The sequence below is a fragment of the Mus pahari genome, chromosome 5 (assembly GCF_900095145.1).
Source record: "Mus pahari chromosome 5, PAHARI_EIJ_v1.1, whole genome shotgun sequence".
Lineage (NCBI taxonomy): Eukaryota > Metazoa > Chordata > Mammalia > Rodentia > Muridae > Mus > Mus pahari.
In genome coordinates this window covers 116,992,819-116,998,613 of record NC_034594.1, presented here as the reverse complement: position 1 = coordinate 116,998,613, position 5,795 = coordinate 116,992,819, and positions in this window count along the sequence as shown.

Here is a 5,795-nt window from a genome sequence, read left to right as displayed (position 1 = left end):
AGGGGGCTGCAACCCTGTAGGTGCAACAACAATATGTATTAACCAGTACCCCCCTGAGCTCCTGTCTCTAGCTGCATATGTAGCACAAGATGGCCTAATCAGCCATCATTGGGAAGAGAGGCCCCTTGGTCTTGTAAACTTTATATGACCCAGCACAGGGGAAGTCCAGGGCCAAGTAGTAGGAGTGGGTGAGTAGGGGAGAAGGGGCGGGGGTGGGACATCGGGAACTATCAGGATAGCATTTGAAATGTAAATAAAGAAAATAACAATAATAAATAGATTTATAAATAGGCTTTAAATGTTAAATGAATCTCTGTATATAGTAGCAATAACCGAATGACATCTAAAGTAAGTATTGTTTTACCAAGAAAGGAAACCCACAATTTTTTCATGAATTCAGTAACAAAACAGCAGTTGTCAGATAGTTTGAGACATGAATTAATAGGAAAATTTTAATTTGCATCTAGTAAGGCAGCTAAGTAATTTATGTCTGACAGATTCATCTTGGGAAACAAAATGGCCAGCATGTGATGCAAGTTAATTGTAGGAGACATAAATGAACCTTACTAAACCTTCAAGGAATCTAGACAAAAGGAGTGAGTTTTGCTATAGTATATATCTCATGTGAGTGTTAAACCAAGGGAGAACTTCCTGGTGATTTAAAGACATAATGATGAGAATTTTACTTGTCTATTATATAATTGTAGCAAATTACTTTGTCTTTAAGGAAACCACAAGGTTTTGTGCCTTAGACTCTTCACATCTTTTAGAGTCAATGACGCAGATGTGACCCTAGGATGTGTTTCTTTCAGATGTTACTAATTCAGGGCACAATTATTTCTGTCTTGAAATGGAAATTATCTTTTAATGAATTCCATTTAAAATTTTCTCCTGTGTTTTTAATTTTTAAATTTCACCTTATTCAATAACATAATCTGGCAAAAGATTAACTTGTATTGTTTGACAGTAGAATTTCCAAAACTTAATGCAATCTTTCCATATTTTCCTGGTATTCATTGTACTTTTATGATTCTTTTCAAGCCCTCATGCGCAGGTGTGATGAAAAGGCTCTGTTTACTCACTTTTCCAGATCATTAATAAAATGTTAAGGACTGGCAGAGCACGAGTCCCTGGGCTTTACACTGGGTATCTTCCTCATTATGTGACACGCTGTCATTTCATTTGTCATTCACATTCCATTGTTCATTCCTCCTGACAATTTACAGTTCTCTCAGGAGTCATCCTATCAAAGTCATTTTGCATGAATTTTTAAATTAAAGTTGTGGGAGGTTCTGCATCAACTATCATGCTGAAATCTAACACCTGTGATATCTGCTTCATAAATGATCACCATTAATTTTTTAAAAAGTGGTAACTAATCACATCTGTCCAGAATGACTAACACTGCTCCTGATTTTTTTTAATATCAGTGGGAGGTAACACTTAGATATAAATTACAGTTGTTTGTTATAAATGATGCTACAAGATAACAAATGATATTGATTTGAAAACTCTCTGGTGATTAGGTATAGTAAAGATAGTAAATGATTGAGAAAAAATATTTTCTTTAGTGGCTACAAAGTTTTGAGAAATGTGGGTGTTTGGTTCTTTAGCTTTGTATTTTTGAACTTGTCTTTGCCCATGTAATAAGTACACCATAAAATAAGTCTATAAATAATTGTGTTAGATTTTGATGGGGATGACATTGAATCACTGGTTGCTTTTGATAGGATGGCCATTTCCCTATATTAATCCTACAGATCTATAAGCATCAGAGATCTTTCTATCTTTAGTTATTTTTTCACTGTATTAAAAGTTTTTATCATATATGTCTCTCATTTTCATGGTTAGTAGTAACAAGATACTTAATAATCTTTGAGGTATTATGAAAACTTTTTACCCTGATTATTTTCTTTGTCCATTTATCATTTGTATATAAAAGGACTATTGTTATTTGTGTGTTAATTTTATATCTTACTACTTTTTATTGGATATTTTGTTTATTTACATTTCAAACGTTATCTCCTTTCCTAGTTTCTCCTCCTCAACACCCTATCTCATACCCCTGTCCCCTACTTTTATGAGGATGCTCCCCCCAGCCACCGTCCCACCCACTCCCTCCTCACTGCCCTAGCATTTCTCTACACTGGGTCATCGAAACTTCATAGAACAAAAGGCCTCTCCTTCCACTGATGCCAGATAAGGCCATCCTCTGCTACATGACTGGAGTCATGGGTTCCCCCCATGTGTACTCTTTGGTTGGTTGTTTAGTCACTGGGAGCTCTGGGAGTACTTGTTGGTTGATATTATTGTTCTTCCTATGGGGTTGCAAACCCCTTCAGCTCCTTCACTCCTTCCTCTAACTCCTCCATTGGGTCCGCATGCTCATTCCAATGGTTTCTGAAAGTATGAGCTATAGAATTTTCCTAGTGGAGTTTTTTGGGCCACTTGTATATACTCTCATGTCATCTGTGAATAGCGATACTTTGACTTCCTTTTCATTTGTGTCCCGTTGCTCTCATTCAGTTGTCTTATTGTTCTAGGTAAGAATTCAAGTACAGTATTGAATAGATATGGAAAGAGTGAAAAACTATTTCATTTTTCTGATTTTAACAGAAATGCCTCTGGTTTCTTTCCATATAAGTTGATGTGGACTATGGGCAGCTATAAATTGCCTTTATTATGTTGAGGTATGTCCCTTCCATCCCTAATCTCTTTATTATGAAGGAGTGTTGTATTTATCAAAGGCCCTTTCTACATCTAATGAGAGATCATGTGGTTTTTGTCATTCAGTCTGTTTGTAGGGTGGATCACATTGATTGACTTATGTATGTTGAACCATCCCTGCATCTCTGTTATGAAGACCACATGATTTTGGTGGGTGATCTTTTTGATGTGTTCTTGGATTTGATCTGCAAGTATATTGAAAATTTTGCATCTATTTCCATAGGAACTAATCTATAAGTTTTTTTCTTTGTTGGTTCTATATGATTTATGAGTAACTGTGGCCTGGTAAAAAGAATTGGGCAATATTCCTTCTGTTTCTATTTTGTGGAATAATTAGAAAAGTATTGGGGTTAATTATTCTTTGAAACTGTAGAACCCAGTATCCAAACTATCTCGTCCTAGGCATTATTATTAATAATAATTATTATTATTACATCGGGGTAGATTTTAAATCACTGGTTATCTTTTTTTTAAAGTAAATTGATAAATTTTATTGCATATTCTTTTTTAAAATTATTTTATTAGATATTTTCTTCATTTACATTTCAAATGCTATCCCGAATGTCCCCTATACCTTCCCCCTACCCTGCTCCCCTGCCTACTCACTCCCACTTCTTAGCCCTGGCATTCCTCTGTATAGGGCATATAAAGTTTGTAAGACCAAGGGCCTCTCTTCCCAACGATGGCTGACTAGGCCATTTTCTGCTATATATGCAGCTAGAGACACAAGCTCTGGGGGTACTGATTAGTTCATATTGTTGTTCCACCTATAGGGTTGAAGACCCCTTCAGTTCCTTGGGTAATTTCTCTAGCTCCTCCATTGGAGTCCCTATGTTCTATTATATAGATGACTGTGGGCATCCACTTCTGTATTTGCCAGGCACTGGCATAGCCTCACAACTGATAGCTATATCAGTGTCCTTTCAGAAAGTTCTTGCTGGCATATGCAATAGTGTCTGCGTTTGGTGGCTGATTATGGGATGGACCCCCAGGTGGGGCAGTCTCTGAGTTGTCTATCCTTTCATTTTAGCTCCAAACTTTGTCTCTGCCACTTCTTCCATGGGTATTTTATTCTCTATTTTGGGGAGGAATGAAGTATCCACGTGTTGGTCTTCCTCCTTCTTGATTTTCTTGTGTTTTGGAGATTGTATATTTGATATTCTAGGTTTCTGGGCTAATATCCACTTATCGGTGAATGCCTATCACGTGAGTTCTTCTGTGATTGGGTTACCTCACTCCGGATGATATCCTCCAGATGCATCCATTTGCCNACTCAGAAATCCACCTGCCTCTGCCTCTCAAGTGCTGGGATTACAGGCATGTGCCACCACTGCCCAGCTAATTGTTGATTTTAATATCTGAGTTAAGGAAATCCTTCTATGTGTTCATGAGTTCAAGTCTATTCTCCACTTTCTTTTCTAGCATATTCGGGGTATGTGGTCTCATGCTGAGACTATTGAAACATTTGGGGTTAAGTTTTCTGCAGGGTGATATATATGAGTCTATTTTCATTCTATATACAGCCATCCAGGTTGATCAACAGTGTTTGTTGAAAATGCCTTTTTTTTAGTGTGTGTCTGTGTGTGTTTCTTCTTTGAATAATTAGTGTCTGTAGGTATGTGGAATTATGTGTTGGTCTTTAATTCTATTCCACTGGTCAATGTGTTTGTTTTTATGACAGTGTCATGCTGTTTTTATTTCTACAGCTTTTTAGTATAATTTCAAGTTTGGGATAGTGATACCTCCAACAGTTCTTTTACTGTTTTGGCTATAATTTTTTTGTATGTTTCCATATGAAGTTGATGATTTTTAAAATCAATTTATGTGACCAATTGTGTTGGGATTTTGATTAGTAGTGCACTGAATCTGTAGCTTGTGGTAAGATGGTGATTTTTGTAATATCAGTCCTACTGATTCATGAGGATGATAGTATTTCCATATTCTGGTATCATTTTTAACTTTGTTCTTCGGTGTTCTAGTTTTTATTATATACATCTTTCCATTTTTTTGGTTAGCACTATTCAAGGTATTTTGCTTTTTATTGTAAAATGCTCTGTTTCACTGATTTCTTTCTCTATCTATTTGTCTTTTGTGTATAGGAAAGGTACTAATTTTTGTCTGTTAATTTTGTATCCTCCTATATTGCTGAAAGTATTTATCAGCTATAGAAGTTTGCTGGCAGAATCTTTAGAGGTCTTTAGGTATAAAATCATACTGTTTGTAAATAAGTATACTGTGACATTTTCTTTTCCTGTTTTTTTTTTCTATTTTTTAATTTAATTTTATTTTTTCAAAGTTCTTTCTTTCTTTTTTATTTTATTAGATATTTTCTTCATTTACATTTCAAATACTGTCCCGAATGTCCCCTATACCCCCCCCACCCTACTCTCCTGCCCACCCACTCCCACTTCTTGGCCCTGGCGTTCCCCTGTATGGGGCATACAAAGTTTGCAAGACCAAGGGGCCCCTCTCCCCAATGATGACTGACTAGGCCATTTTCTGCTATATATGCAGCTAGAGACACAAGCTCTGGGGGTACTGATTAGTTCATATTGTTGTTCCACCTATAGGGTTGCAAACCCCTTCAGTTCCATGGGTAATTTCTTTAGCTCCTCCATTGGGGTCTCTGTGTTCTATCCTATAGATGACTGTGGGCATCCACTTCTATATTTGCCCAGCACTGGCATAACCTCACAAGAGATAGCTATATCAGTGTCCTTTCAGCAAGTTCTTGCTGGCATATGCAATAGTGTTTGCGTTTGGTGACTGATTATGGGATGGACCCCTGGGTGGGGCAGTCTCTGACTTGTCCATCCTTTCGTCTTAGCTCCAAACTTTGTTTCTGAAACTTTTTTCATGGGCATTTTATTCCCTATTCTGGGGGGAGGAATGAAGTATCCACGTGTTGGTCTTCCTTCTTGATTTTCTTGTGTTTTGGAGATTGTATCTTGCGTATTCTAGGTTTCTGGGCTAATATCCACTTATCAGTGAGTGCACATCAAGTGAGTTCTTTTGTGATTGGGTTACCTCACTCAGGATGATATTCTCCAGATACATCCATTTGCCTA